Consider the following 17,151-nt stretch of genomic DNA (forward strand, 5'->3'; position numbering starts at 1 on the left):
ATTTGAATTGCTTTTGTTTGATTTGTTGATTGAAAATAGCTGAAAGTCTGTACATTTTGACAATAAACCTGATTTGCAATGGGGGTTGAATCATTTTAAATACAACTGTATTCAGCGTAAACACAGTTAAAAGTAATCTTTTTTTGCGCATGCGGGTAAGCGAGTGTATAACAAGTTGAAAGTAAAAGTTTTGCGCACGAGTGCTAACTAAAAGACTTTGGATACCGGGACTGCTCTAACTTCTTCTCCCCATAGACCTCAATGGAAAGCACTTATCGATTGTGCGCTAACCCTACAGGAGTTATTAATACTGCACATTCCAATGTTCTTCACATACAGGAATATGTTATTTATATTTTAAAGAAAAACAACAAAAATATAGGAGTCTTACTGACTATACAAATCAGTCAGTCCTGGCTCTCTTTGATAATGATATATAAAGCAAATCAAACAAGAAAGTAGAAGAAGCATACATCTGATCTCAATCTCATGCCCGTGGTATGTAAACAACTTCAAAATTGAATTTCTGTATATGCATAGATAACATACTTCATAGGTGCTGAGATGAGCGGTCATTATCAAGAGATTAACACCCTGGTTCTTGCCAGCACAACAATCCGTTGGAGGTCTCACCCTTTACCCAGCTTATGTCCTCTGTATTACTATATCCAAACACATGTCAATTGGAGTTCCGTGTCTGCAAACTATAGGCGTGAGGGAGAGGGGTAGAGTGAACCAAACACTTCCAAAGGTGATTCAGGCCTCACGGTCAGATGACTCATGAAACGTCATACTCAGGTCCCAATAGCTGTCCAAAGCCTCAAGGGAAAGACCATGTGATTGGAGGTAGGCGGGCTCTCAGTCTCGGGTGTTATGGTCATGTAACCTACAGTATGACACTACAGGTAGCTTCTATTTCCCGGAGCCTAATGAAATGGGAGACTGAGCAGTAGCATCCCTGTGACAAAACAGGCAAAATAAAACAATCCATCAAAGAAGTTGGGTCTTTATTGTGACATTTTGTAAAGTGTTGCACTAAAGGGGTTGTTGCTTTGCCCACATGTATTGTCGATAGGTGTTCCTAGATCTAATATCTCTTATCGTGAGACCCACATACTGAATCCCACACTTGATGCAGGTGATTAAATAGACAGAGGTACAATTAAGGCAAAAGTTGATATTGTAAATTTTGCCTGTAACCATAGACTGGAACTTGTCTGAGACTAACAGATAATCACAAGTTCCACATCTGGGGTTGCCACATCTGAAAAAAACCTTTGCATGTAAGCCAAGAACTAAGTTGTGTGTCTGGTTTCTTCAGTGCTGTTGGGGATAAATAATCCCCTAATGTTTTATGCCTATGGTAAGAGCATCTGATGCCTCCCTGTACACAATTGATCAATTTATCATCTGCTATGAGGATTTTAAAGTGTTGTTTAACTATTCTACAGATATCCTCATACTGCCCACTGTAGTCTGTCACAAATGTGACATCTGTGTCGATTCTCTGTGAGTGTTTGTCCTTGTCAGTAAGCAAAGAGGACCTGTCAAGAGACATAGCTTCTCTATTTGCTTGTTTTATTATTCTCTCAGAGTAACCTCTATGTTTCAAGCGCTGATGTACTTCCTTCATCTGAGCTCTACAGTCACCTATATCAGTGCAATTCCTTTAGCCCGTATAAGTTGCCCTTTCACAATGGCATAAGTTACGTGTTTCAGGTGGCAACTTTTCGCATGGAGTAAGGATTTGCCTGATATAGGCTTTCAGTATAGTTTTTTTTTTCCCATCTGACATACCACCAAGTGTTAGATCCAGGTAGTTGATTTCTCTACTGTTTGTTTCATATGTAAATTTCAATCCCAGATTATTATTGTTATTCCTATGCATAAAGTCCTTAGCACTGCCTTGCCAAATCATAATCAGGTAGTCAATATAACGTTGGTAAAAGACAATATTCTGTCTATAAACATTCTGATCTCCAAAGATGTGGGAAAGCTCCCACCACCCCATAAAGAGGTTGGCACAGGAGGGGGCAAACTTGGCCCCCTTCGCTGTCCCCCATCTTTGGAGATAGAAAGACCCCTCGAACCGAAAGAAATTATGTGTAAGTAAAAAGATTGTAACTCTCTTGATGTAACCTTGAAAATCGTCAGTAAAAGTGGACCAGTGTGATAGGAAAAAATCAGTCACTTCCAAACCTCTGGTGTGAAGGATGGAGGAATAAAGAGCCGTGACATCTTTTGTGACCCATGTATAATGGAAGACTTCTTCAGCGCCCCTTGGAGGATCACTTCTGCCGCTCCGGATCTCCTCTTCGGTTCCATCGGTGGCTCGGTTGAGTGAAGACGACTCAAGGTAGGATGATCTTCAGGGGGGTAGTGTTAGGTTTATTTAAGGGGGGTTTGGGTTAGATTAGGGGTATGTGGGTGGTGGGTTTTAACGTTGGGGGGGTTGTATTTTTCTTTTACAGGCAAAAGAGCTGTTTTCTTTGGGGCATGCCCCGCAAAAGGCCCTTTTAAGGGCTGGTAAGGTAAAAGAGCTTTGAACTTTTTTAATTTAGAATAGGGTAGGGCATTTTTTTATTTTGGGGGGCTTTGTTATTTTATTAGGGGGCTTAGATTAGGTGTAATTAGCTTAAAATTGTTGTAATATTTTTGAAATGCTTGTAATTTATATTTTTTATTTTTTGTAACTTAGCTTTTTTATTTTTTGTACTTTAGTTAGTTTATGTAATTGTATTTAATTGTAGTTATTTGTAGCTAATTTATTTAATTAATTTAATGATAGTGTAGTGTTAGGTTTAATTGTAACTTAGGTTAGGATTTATTTTACAGGTAATTTTGTATTTCTTTTAGCTAGGTAGTTATTAAATAGTTAATAACTATTTAATAACTATTCTAACTAGCTAAAATAAATACAAAGTTACCTGTAAAATAAACATAAATCCTAAAATAGCTACAATGTAATTATTAATTATATTGTAGCTATCTTAGGGTTTATTTTACAGGTAAGTATTTAGTTTAAATAGGAATAATTTATTAAAGTATAGTGTAGTGTTAGGTGTAATTGTAACTTAGGTTAGTTTTTATTTTACAGGTTAATTTCTCTTTATTTTAACTAGGTAGCTATTAAATATTTAATAACTATTTAATAGCTATTGTACCTAGTTAAAATAAATTGAAAGATGCCTGTAAAATAAAAATAAATCCTAAGATAGCTACAATATAATAATTATATTTATTGTAGCTATATTAGGGTTTATTTTATAGGTAAGTATTTAGTTTTAAATAGGATTCATTTAGTTAATAATAGAAATATTATTTAGATTTATTTAATTAATATTTAAGTTAGGGGGGTGTTAGGTTTAGTGTTAGACTTAGGTTTAGGGGTTAATAAATGTATTACAGTGGCGGCGGTGTAGGGGGGCAGGATAGGGGTTAATACATTTATTATAGGTGGTGACGGTGTAGGGGGGGCAGATTAGGGGTTAATAAGTTTAAGATAGGTTGCGGCGGGGTCCGGGAGCGGCGGTTTAGGGGTTAAACTATTTATTTAGTTGCGGCGAGGTCCGGGAGCGGCGGTTTAAGGGTTAAACTATTTATTTAGTTGCGGCGGGGTCCGGGATCAGCAGGATAGGGGTTAATAACTTTATTACAGAGGGCGGCGGTATAGGGGGGGCAGGATAGGGCGTAGTAGGTATAATGTAGGTGGCGGCGGTGTCCGGAAGCGGCGATTTAGGGGTTAATACATTTATATAAGAGTTGCGGCGGGGTCTAGGAGCGGCGGTTTAGGGGTTAGTAACTTTATTTAGTTGCGGGGGGCTCCGTGGGCGCCGGTATAGGGGGTAGAACAGTGTAGTTAGTGTGGGTGCTTAGTGACAGGCTAGCAATAAAGCTGTCAAAAAGCCGAAGAGCAGCGAGATTGGATGAGTGATAACTATCACAATCCGCTGCTCATCGCCCCGTACTTGGTGCGCGGCTTTTTGACAGATTTATTGATAACTTAGGCGAAATTTTGCAGGTCCGCGGCGGCGATGGTAGGCGAGCTTACGTGGGCGTATTGAACTGGCGAAGGCAGGTAAATTAGACGCGTTGATGACTACCCCCCTATGTCTCTTATTGAATGATTAGAGGTCATTGATATTATTGTTGTTAATATTGATATTATTATTATTATTATTATTATTATTATTATTATTATTATCATTGAGCAGTATGAATACATATGTGTAGCACTCTAATCTGTAAAAGGTTTTGGTTCAGTAACATCCTCATGATTAATAATAATGGATGATAAAACAGTTGAAATGTGTTGTTGTTCAATGGGTACACTTTGGTATGTTGTTTTTAATTGGCCTTTTGTTTTAAGCCAATGATATTGAAGCAATTTCTGTATATATTGTTCACCTGTGACTGGCTACCTACAGCTGTGACTAGGGCATTCCACCGAAACGTGTAAGCTAGCCAGCCAGAGGTGTCCCCTCATTTGTGGATGTCCCTTATTTGTTTTAATACATGGAATAAAAGTTATGTTTTTATTTTATTACTTTTATGCTGCTGCTCATCTTTTTGCATTTTTATTTTAAATACATATTTCTATATATATCTGTATATATACCTGTATATCTAATCATATAGATAAACAGGTATAGATATAATAGGTATAGATAAATATTTTACATTAACATTATCATATATATATATATATATATATATATATATATATATATATATATATATATTTAATAATAAAAAGTACATTATTTTCTATGAAGAAAATAGGAATGTAAAATATGCGTAACGCACTTCAAGTTTTACAATGTAGGTCTAAAGCGGTGTCAGGTTAGCGCACATGAAAATGTAGTTATCTTAAAGCATGTTATTGAAATATTAAATATGAAACATTAAAAAATATGAATAATGATTATTAAAAATTATTATAGATGCTGTAATATATATATATATATATATATATATATATATATATATATATGTTAGTTTTGGTTCGCACCACTTCTACTAATTTATCACTGAATCATTCAAGTGCTCTGACTTTTAAGTTAATATCAGAACCACCCTGTGCACGGAGGGAGAGAGGATATTGAATATAATACTTAAAGAAGAATTTTGTGAGAAAACTAGTCCTCACTTGTAGTTTCTCTATGTCCGGCACCAGAATCTAGGGTTAAATTCACCAGTTAGCTAGTGATCCATATAGAGGATAATGTCCCTTTAAACTCCTCAATATTACATGCGCACAACTGATAGTTTACAAAGAAACATAAATAGATCGTTAGAATAACAATATGAAAATACAATCGCATATGCAATATGATTTATTGCTGTAAACTTAAAGAAAAAGACTGTCATTAATTGTATTATATTACATTATATTATGAACGTGGGCCCACTTATTGCTATATATAGCCATTAATATATACAATTTATTGTGTCCATTTGATAGGTATGTATCCAATTTATATCCAGCTTTCTTCCATCAAATGTTGCAAAGTATATGTATCGGCCTCAGAACTTATAGCAATGCTTATGACTGTTAATGGGCTTATAGTCAATGGCAATAATCTACATCAAGAACTAAAAAGCTCTATTAGTAGAAATTATTATGTGACATATCTAACTTTAAAATAAAATATTGCAACATATTGTAAATTAATACTGAGATAATAAGATGCAAATAACAAAGATTCCCACTGTGGTTAATTCTATTGATAAGTTGTAGGTTAAATTCAATGTGATATACTTATTGAGAAGTTGCATAAATTGCTAAGTGATAAACCTAAATATAAATTGAATATGATGATGTAAATTTATATTAAGCCAATAAGATGTAAATAGAAAAGGCTCCCACTATTGATAATATTGTTGATAAGTTGCATAGAATAATATATCAAATCATGATTACAGAATATTAATGAAAAAAATGCCTAATGAATAAATTCAGCCCGTATAATAAATGAAATAATGTTTCATAGGATAAGTTATAATGCATATACGATGTAATTTTGGTAATATAATTTACTCCGTTATTCATGCACAAAATGTATTGAAAGCAATGCAATATGAAAATAAACCATTTCACCTTAAGGGCGGCACAATTCAGAACCTATAAAAGGTCGGTACTAGGACCAATGAGAATGAAACGGATGAAGCCCTAAACAAGTATCCAGTAAGGGTGAAACGCGCGTAGCTGTGAGAAATTCAAACTGAGGGCTGCAGCTGAGCCCTCAAACGACATGCTGTATTAACGGAAAGAAAACACTGGGATAAAGTCAAGCGATATTGAGTAAGATACACTCGTTGTGGGTTGGATAAGAAACATAACCGAGGAAAAGTGAGTAATTCCACAAACAAGGAACACTGAAGTACTGCAATCAAGGTAAAAACTTTTTGTTACTTATGTTGCCAAATGGAGATAGACAGCCTAGCAAGGTGTGCGTAAGCAGAGCTTTACAAGCCATAATCCCTTGAGGCGTCATAGAATCACAAATTGCAACGGAATAACATTGAAAAACCTTATATGATTTTGCAGCTGCTGTCACACTAGCAATTTAATGACAATCTAACTCCTAGAGTGTTTATAAGCTTACTCAACTAATACCGCATATATACTAACTGACTATATGCCCATTAACAGTCATAAGCATTGCTATAAGCTCTGAGGCCGATACATATACTTTGCAACATTTTATGGAAGAAAGCTGGATATAAATTGGATACATACCTTCAAATGGACACAATAAATTGTATATATTAATGGCTAAATATAGCAATAAGTGGGCCCACGTTCGTAATATAATGTAATATAATACAATTAATGACGGTCTTTTTCTTTAAGTTTACAGCAATAAATCATATTGCATATGTGATTGTATTTTCATATTGTTATTCTAATGATCTATTTATGTTTCTTTGTAAACTATCAGTTGTGCGCATGTAATATTGAGGAGTTTAAAGGGACATTATCCTCTATATGGATCACTAGCTAACTGGTGAATTTAACCCTAGATTCTGGTGCCGGACATAGGGAAACTATGAGTGAGGACTAGTTTTCTCACAAAATTCTTCTTTAAGTATTATATATATATTTATGTGTGTATATATATATATATATATATATATATATATTCTATGGATTATTTAGATTATAAGCTGTTTCATTCATTTACTATAAGTAGCAGCAAATGTGCTGTTCAGATTATGTAATCTAAGTAAAAGAGGAGGCCACCAGTATTGGTGTATAATATGCTGATATAACTGTATAGGGACAGCCTCACAAAAGTTTCAAAAGCCAAACCTATTAGCTCTGTAATGTAGTAACTCGAAACATTCCAAACCAGCGCTGAGAAAAAAAAACAATGTGTAAAAATGTAAAATATCCCTTTTATTAGATCATGTTAAAAGCAAAGCCATGCTATGATTGTAGCCAGACTGTTTACACGTCCTATTACCTCAGCGCTGGTTTGGAGTGTTTTGTGAGTTACTAAAGGAGGCCCCTACAGAATGGTCCATGACTCAGCCATAAATAAGAGAAATATTCCTTGGTATGATTCACAATCTGACAAAACAGAGGCCTTGTTTTTTTACTCAGCGGTTGCAGTTCAGGCTCACCTCTAGACTAGGGGTGAAAGTAACACTTGTCACCTGTACATAACGTGTTACATACCTTAGGCCAGTGATTTTCAACAATTTTTTTGCCAAGGCACATTTTTTTACATTAAAAAATCCTACAGCACACCACCATCCCAAAATTTTACAAAATCACACATTTTAGATTAATACAGCATATATATATATATATATATATATATATATATATATATAAAAACAATTTAGTCAATTCAATTAAGCTTTATTAGCATGACAGTCACTACAACTGTATTGCCAAAGCTAGAGGCACGATAACAACAATCAAAAGTTCCACGTATTGAGGCTGTTAGGGGGGGGTACCAGTGATGAAAATAAATTCTTAGGTGATTGCAGTAGTTCCATGCAAGTAAACGTTCCGCTTGTTAGGGCAGAAAGCAGTGCACAAGTATTGAGCCCAAAAGCAGAAACTACTGGGCCCAAATGATCCTACTGTTAAAGTCCCTAAGCCTTGGGGGCACCAGTATAAGAGTTTCACAATCAGTGTAGAATAAGCACCAATTCACGGCGGCACACCTAACAATCTCTTACGGCACACTAGTGTGCCAAGGCACAGTGGTTGCAAATCACTGCCTTAGGCCCAGATATCCTAATAAGGTTAGTATATAAGTCCAACAACTGGCCCACACTATTATCCAGACATCCATGCTAAATTATCCCCATTACCCACAATGCAGCTTTATAGAAGATGCTTTTCAATATATTATTATTGTGCTACTATTTAATTAAACATTTTTAACATTTTATTGATATTTTATCAGTACAATAACACTGCACAGTAGCACACGGGACATATGGGATATATTCTAATTCTTTAGAACATGGGATATATTCTAATTCTTTAGAACATGTTCATAAATATTGCTGCTGACACTAAAGTCTATGGGGAATTTCATAAATTAATTATTTGGTATGTTATTTTCTAAAGGTCTCATATATAGTAGATGTGGAACTATTCAAGAACTTATAAAGTAATTATGTTATTTTAACCCCTTACAAGCATTAGCTAGTGAATTTCTGCATCTTCATACACTGGGCACCATCATCTTGGAGCTTATATTTGTTATGTAATTTTTTAACTGTGCAAAAAAACTGCAAAGACGTAACGCTTCTGCTCCCTATTATGCAAACTAAACTGAAGTGAAAGGTATGGCTGGTAACGTCACAGATCTGTGAAAGCGCACTCTTCTGTCACAGGATGCAACAATACGTGAGCTACAAGATGGCGGCTTTAAAGAGATCTGCAGGCACAAGAGGGATAACAATAGCACGGTTAGTATTACCCATGCTATTGTAGTTCTGCACAGATGTTTAATATCCCTTTGCGGAATCTGTTGGCGCTCTACAAATAACCGATAATAATAATAAAAAGAATACTGAACTTATAGATATATCATCAATAAAGCATTGTATTACAAAATACATCATTTTAAAATAATTTAACCCCATAGTTTTGTTAGCAATCAAAAGCAGTTCAGAGATCCATCTCTTGAGAAGCCTGGGGAATGTTCTTGGTTTTGTTTTCTTTATTTTTTTCATCTGTGGCCAGTTAGGGAGAGCATTAACTGAGCTTTGCTCTGAGCTAAACAATCACTATGTGGACAGTTGCAGCTCAGGTACATGCTACTATGTTGGGCGATGCTATTTACAAGGTTATGTGAGCTATCATCATTGACAAAAAGACTCTGCTCCTTATAATGTCTTGTTTTGGTTATTTTTGGTAGAGATTGTGGTACAATTTCCTTAACCAATCAATTTAAAGCCTCTGAACTTAATGTCTGGTAGGTTAAATATGTAATAACCTTTAGACATAGAAGATAGTATTACCTTTCATTTGAAACAATAGTCTTATCTCTTATATTAGGGGTCTCATGGCTGTTTAGACTTAGTTTCTGCAATGGAGATATTAGTGAAGATTTATGAATCGACATTCACAACTTTTTTGGCAATACGAAGCAGTCTAGCATATTTAAGAAGCAGAAACTCTGCCACCTCAGAGGTAGAGAGATAATTCACCCCAACACTTGCTCGTTTGGGGTGATTAACATGCACCGCTCTTTTGCCATCGGTTACAGAGGACCTGGGGGCAGCAGTGCTCAAGAAACCTCTTGTGTAATGTTGAGTTAGCAGGCGGATGGGTTCACTACTTGTGAACCTGTCTGCCTGCAATGGTTATAAATCTAGGTAGTTGCAGGGGAGAGTTGCACACTGCACAGTGCAGCTTCAGAAGTATAAGGTTTACTCCCATTGGCTGCTTCTAACCCTGAGCTCACTGTAACCTGCCATGGTGGATTGTGTAACCAGCAATATGTAGTCAGAGGAGCTGATGGCACAGAGGGAGCCGCAGCTGTTTGATCATGAATGGAGCCTGAACTAGAGTCATCTTTTTAAAAGTAAGGATTCATGGAAGTCTTTATTTTACCCTTATAAAAGTATGTTAGATAAATACACTGCTCGTCCTTTAGCATTACTCAAAGCAACATGTTCATCAATCATTTTCTCAGCATTATAATGTCACACAGTGTGTACCTTACCAATGTATCAACTTTCACCCTTAAAGTCTGATATCATCCCAGAATTTAAAAACAGTTGTTAGATACTTTTCAAAAAAAAATTTTTTAAACTACACACAAGCTTAAAATAAAAAAACTTTATCCCACCAGCTGCTAGTGCTTATACAAAACAGTTAAATAAGCCCAGAAGGCAAGTGTTATCAATATTGTCATTAAATATCATAAATAATTTATTCTTGCTAGTTCTGCTTATAAATCATATAATACTCAGACACCTCTGTAAATGTTTACCCCCTGGGTGTTTTTATTTTTTATTTGCAGCATACAAACAGCTGTCACACCTAGCTGATACAATTAACACTCTCCCTTAGAATGCTAGAACTTGTTTTTTTTTATGTTTTTCCTTCTTCATTATACTTATGTTCATTTCAAGACCCATTTCAATACAGTTTAGCAATCATTTTACTTTTTTCTTTTGTAGATTATATAGCTATATATATGTTTTTTACGGGGAGATTTTGTGAATTTGCATCGAATGCACCCTTTTTATTTTGTATATTTCACATTGTATTTAAATGATTAGATACATTTTCTAGAGCAGTGTTTTTCAACCAGTGTGCCGTGGCACACTAGTGTGCCGTGAGAGATCCTCAGGTGTGCCACGGCAGACTGACAACAGTGTGACATATTTTTTAAACTTTGCTTGTTTTTTACTCCCAGTGTAGGGGTAGTTTGTAGGAGGCATGGCATAACAGCGCGATACATACAGTATGTGTGTGTGTTTGTGTGTATGTGTATATATATATATATGCTGTATTAGGCTACAATGTGTGATTTTTTTTAAATTTTGGGATGGTGGTGTGCCACAGGATTTTTTAATGTAAAAAAGTGTGCCACTGCAAAAAAAAAGGTTAAAAATCACTGTTCTAGAGGATTGCAATCGACCCCTATGTGTTAAACCACTGCAAAGCTAAAGATATACAGCAAGTTGAATGCATTATCAATCCTGAGAAAGGCACAACCAATGAGCCCCATGCAAAAAAAATAAATAAGGGAATTTGGTGCACTACACCTATAAAAACCTACGGCTAGATTACGAGTTTTGCGTTAGAGGCTATGCGGTGCTAACGAGCAGTTTTCTCTCACCGCTCACTTACCTACAGCCCTGGTATCACGAGTTTTTACAAACCCGTCGTTAAAAGACAAAAAGTGAGCGTTGAGCTCCTTACCGCACTCCAATACCAGCGCTGCTTAAGTCAGCGGTGAGCTGGTCGTACGTGCTCGTGCACGATTTCCCCATAGGAATCAACGGGGAGAGCCGGCTAAAAAAAAAATATAACACCTGCAAAAAAGCAGCGTAAAACTCCTTAACGCAGCCCTATTGATTCCTATGGGGAAATAAAATTTATGTTTACACCTAACACCCTAACATGAACCCCGAGTCTAAACACCCCTAATCTTACACTTATTAACTCCTAATCTGCCGCCCCAACGTCGCCGCCACTATACTAAATTTATTAACCCATAAACCTAAGTCTAACCCTAACACCCCCTAACTTAAATATAATTTAAATAAATCTAAATGAATTTACTATCATTAACTAAATTATTCCTATTTAAAACTAAATAGGAACAGCCAATAGAATGCAAGCTCAATCCTATTGGCTGATTGGACTTCTCCCGGCTTTGTTGAGGACTTCGGCCTGGCTTGGATGAAGACTTCTCCCGGTAAGTCGATCTTCAGGGGGTTAGTGTTAGGTTTAGTTAAGGGTGTATTAGGTGGGTTTATTTTTTAGATTAGGGGTTTGGGCTTGCAAAAGAGCTAACTGCCCTTTTAAGGGCAATGCCCATCCAAATGCCCTTTTCAGGGCAATGGGGATTTTAGGATTTTTTAGATAGTATTTTATTTGGTTGGTTGGTTGTGTGGGTGGTGGGTTTTTACTGTTGGGGGGTTTGTATTTTTTTTTTTACAGGTAAAAGAGCTGATTACTTTGGGGCAATGCCCCGCAAAAGGCCCTTTTAAGGGCTATTGGTAGTTTAGATTAGGCTAGGGTTTTTTTTTTATTTTGATAGGGCTATTAGATTGGGTGTATTTAGTTTAAATATCTGTAATTTGTTTATTATTTTCTGTAATTTAGTGGGGGGGTTTGTACTTTAGCTAATTTAATTTAGGTAATTGTATTTAATTTAGTAAATTTATTTAATTATAGTGTAGTGTTAGGTGTTATTGTAACTTAGGTTAGGTTTTATTTTACAGGTATTTTTGTATTTATTTTAGCTAGGTAGTTATTAAATAGTTAATAACTATTTAATAACTATTGTACCTAGTTAAAATAAATACAAACTTGCCTATAAAATAAAAATAAACCCTAAGCTAACTACAATGTAACTATTAGTTATATTGTAGCTAGTTTAGGGTTTATTTTATAGGTAAGTATTTAGTTTTAAATAGGAATAATTTAGTTAATGATAGTAAGTTTATTTAGATTTATTTAAATTATATTTAAGTTAGGGGGTGTTAGGGTTAGATTTAGGTTTAGGGGTTAATAAATGTAGTATAGTGGTGGCGAAGTTGGGGGCGGCAGATTAGGGGTAATAAGTGTAGGTAGGTGGCGGCGATGTTAGGGACGGCAGATTAGGGGTTAATAATATTTAACTAATGTTTGCAAGGTGGGAGTGTGGCGGTTTAGGGGTTAATATGTTTATTATAGTGGCGGCGACGTTGGGGGTGGCAGATTAGGGGTTAATAAGTGTAGGTAGGTTGTGGCGACATTGGGGCAGCAGGTAAGGGGTTAATAAATATAATGTAGGTGTCGGCGATGATGGGGGCAGCAGATTAGGGATTCATAAATATAATGTAGGTGGCGGCGGTGTCCGGAGCGGCAGATTAGAGGTTAAACATTTTATGATAGTGTTTGCGATGTGGGAGGGCCTCGGTTTAGGGGTTAATAGGTAGTTTATAGGTGTTAGTGTACTTTTTAGCACTTTAGTTATGAGTTTTATGCTACAGCGTTGTACCATAAAACTCTTAACTACTGACTTTTAAATGCGTTAGGACTCTTGACAGGGTAGGGTGTACCGCTCACTTTTTGGCCTCCCAGGACAGACTCGTAATACCGGCGCTATGGAAGTCCCATAGAAAAAAGACTTTACAACGTTTACGTAAGTCGTTTTGCGGTAAGGCCAAAGAAGTGTGCGGTGACCCTAAACCTTCAAGACTTGTAATAGCAGCAGTAGGGAAAAAGCAGCGTTAGGACCTGTTAACGCTGCTTTTTCAGCATAACACACAACTCATAATCTAGCCGCTAGTTTACTAATTATCTATTAAAACAACCAAAATAATTTGCTTGCAACAAAAAAAAAAGTAAAGAAAAACTTCCCAACAATATAAAAGGTAAAAAAAACTAACCTTATAACACACCTACTCATGAACAAGGTATGGGCAAAAATGAAACACAAAATGGCTGGTATATACTCAGCTCTAACAAGATTCCTAGCCAATATCAGGATACCTTGGCATCAGCTGGGGGCCTGAACTACCATAGCGCACTACATTCACAGAGAATAATAGATTAAAAGCTACAAATGCCAGTTAGGGAAAGCTATAAAGCAGGGCTAGCCTTAATAAATTAATTTTCAGAGCTAAATTACATGAAAAGGGGCAAAATAGATAATAAAAGTATATTACAAAACTGTTTTACTGTTTAAAACCTTGTTTACTGTCCCTTTAACATCAAGTTTAGTTTAGGTTTAGTTTGAGGCATCTACTTATCAAGCCGTCAACTGCAAATACGCTGGAATTCCGCAGCATATTTGTGGCGAGCCTGATTCCCCTTAGTTATCAAATCCTACAGACCGGCAAAAGTAGAATTTTGTGACATAAAATACGATCCACCAGACTCAGTCCGACACAGATTGATGCTTACGTCATTACAGATGTTCCGAATACAAATTCGGCACAATCTGACTACTTTTGCTAGTTATCAAATTTCCACCAGGTACGCTCGCCACTATTCTGGCCCAGCGTACCTGGTTTTCAATCCGCTGCCCTGGAGGCGGCGGATGCCATAGGAATCAATTGGTGTCTGAAAGCAGCGAAAGTTTATGTTCGCTGCTGCCCGATATCCCATTGATTCCAATGGTAACATTTTCACCTAACACCCTAACATGTACCCTGAGTCTAAACACCCCCAAATCTGCCCCCCCTACACCGCCGCCACCTACATTATACTTATTAACCCCTAATCTGCCCCCCCTACATCGCCGCCACATACATTATACTTATTAACCCATAATCTGCCCCCCCTACACCGCCGCCACCTACATTATTCTTATTAACCCCTAATCTGCCCCCCCCACATCGCCGCCACCTACCTACATTTATTAACCCCTAATCTGCCGCCCCCAACGTCGCCGCCACTATATTAAATTTATTAACCCCTAAACCTAAGTCTAACCCTAACCCCCCTAACTTAAATATAATTAGAAGGAGCAGGAAAGAAGGAGGCTGCGAGGCAGATGTCAGAATGCAGCCACTGCCAGTAACGCAGAGTACTACAGCGGGCGTGCATTTCACTTCATATTGGACAAGCAGGGGTGCAGATAGGAGATGCATGCTGGGAATTGTATTGCTTGGAACATGGAATACGGCCAGACGGACATCTTGTTACAGAGAAAACGGATTCTTCTGGACAGACCTTCTTCCATGAGACAGATGCCGGAAAACATATTACCAGGGCAATATTTGTAGACACAGAATCTTCTGTCATAGATGAAATCAGGACAGGGAAGACCCGTAGTCTCTACCACCCCCTACAGCTTATATCCGGTAAGGAGGATTCCGCCAATAACTATGCCCGAGGGCACTACACCATTGGGATGCAGCTGATCGATGATGTTTTGGACCGTATCAGGAAACTGGCAGACCAGTGTGAGGGCCTCCAAGGGTTTCTGGTCTTTCACAGTTTTGGAGGTGGCACAGGCTCCGGATTTAGCTCTTTGCTGATGGAAAAGCTGAAGATGAATTATCTGAAGAAGTCTATTCTGGAGTTTTCCATTTATCCTTCACCACAGATCTCCTCAGCTGTAATGGAACCATATAATTCCATTCTGACCACCCACAGCACCTTGGAGCACTCAAACTGTGCTTTTATGGTAGATAATGAAGCTATTTATGATATCTGCCGTCATAACTTGGATATAGAGCGTCCATCATATATTAATTTAAACAGGCTAATTGGACAAATTGTGTCTTCAATAACTGCATCTCTGAGGTTTGAAGGCCTATTGAATGTAGACCTTGTTGAGTTTCAGACAAATTTAGTGCCTTATCCTAGAATTCATTTCCCCCTGGTCACATATTCTCCCATAGTAAATGTAGAAAGGGCTTACCATGAACAACTATCTGTACCAGACATAACCAAATGATGAAATGTGACCCTAGACATGGTAAATACATGGCGTGCTGCCTATTGTACAGGGGTGATGTAGTGCCCAAAGATGTCAATACGGCCATTGCTGCAATTAAAACCAGGAAGTCTATACAGTTTGTTGATTGGTGTCCTACTGGTTTTAAGGTGGGAATTAATTACCAGCCTCCTACTGCTGTCCCAGGAGGGGACCTGGCTAAAGTTCAGCGTGCTGTGTGTATGCTGAGCAACACTACAGCTATTGCTGAGGCTTGGGCCAGGTTAGACCACAAGTTTGACCTGATGTACTCAAAGAGAGCATTTGTACATTGGTATGTGGGAGAAGGTATGGAGGAAGGGGAGTTCTCTGAGGCAAGAGAGGATATGGCTGCCCTGGAGAAGGATTATGAAGAGGTGGGAACAGAATCTGATTTAATTGATGGGGAAGATAACAATGATTACTAAATTGTATGCTCTAAAATAAAAATAAAAATATATTAAAGGGTGTGATTTATCAACTAATAATGATAGAAACATAGTCCTAAAAACACTGAGCATAAAGCATAGTTGTATCTTTTCTGATAAAGCTCTTATTTTGACATCTTTTATTTTATTATGTGACTGAGGAAAAGTCCTGTTTAGCAAGATACTGGAAATTAAACTTGATTACTACTGTTTTATGTGTTTGTTTTTATTTTTGTTTACAGCATTCAATAAAAAATGTTTGTAGCTGGGGGGCGTGGCCAAGAAGCAGTCATGGCGGACGGAAAATATTATAGCTCCGAAGGTTGACAACCTAATCTAACAATTTTTTATAGAGCCATTCATAACCCGCCCAGAACGATCATATCATCTGTTCGCTGAAACTGCCCACAATGAAAATATATTCTTTTATGGCTACCCTGCAACTTGAGTAAGAGATCATGGGCAGATATGGGACAGAGGCCTAACACGCAGTTTTGTTTTGTTTTTCTCTGCACTATCCTCACTCCATTACAACGGTTGACACTAAAGCTGGGGAATCACCTAATCATATACTCTGGATGCGTTTGAGAGAGCACATCGGCTATCTTCACAATTCCCTGTATCTTCTGCCGCTACATAGCAGACTGCCCTCTGTGGTCTATGGAGGAAGAGATGACTACAGTAGTTGCCCTTCTAAAAGGCCTAGGTCAATTGATAGATCTAAGATACAGCCAGCTCACGGTTGATAGCCGTTTGCTAGGCACAAGGGACAACACCAACATACATATCATACGAGATGAGACGTCGGTGGGGTATTGTCGAGAGGAACAATATACTGCCGCTCAAATACATACCGGGAGATACCCTACCACAGTGCAGCACGTCCTTACGGGTGCCTCCGGCCCTTTCATCTTCTTGTCTTCGGAAGTTGCGGATGGTCTGGTGGACGGAAGGGAGGGCTTTTCCTCTGAACAGACCGGGGTTGAGTTGGATCTCTCTCCTGCGCTTCTGACTCAGCTATCTAAACCCAGGGATACTTTTGGCACTCCAGCCCATCAGCCTACTCAGCCAAGTCTGATACCATCAAACCCAACCACCCG

General features: G+C 37.5%; 1 pseudogene; it reads left to right on the plus strand.

Annotated features, from left to right (window-relative positions):
* Positions 1–773: 773 nt before the first annotated feature.
* On the plus strand, positions 774–16,051 carry LOC128646923 (tubulin alpha-8 chain-like; annotated as a pseudogene).
* Positions 16,052–17,151: the final 1,100 nt, after the last annotated feature.

The sequence above is a fragment of the Bombina bombina genome, chromosome 2, assembly GCF_027579735.1.
Source record: "Bombina bombina isolate aBomBom1 chromosome 2, aBomBom1.pri, whole genome shotgun sequence".
NCBI lineage: Eukaryota > Metazoa > Chordata > Amphibia > Anura > Bombinatoridae > Bombina > Bombina bombina.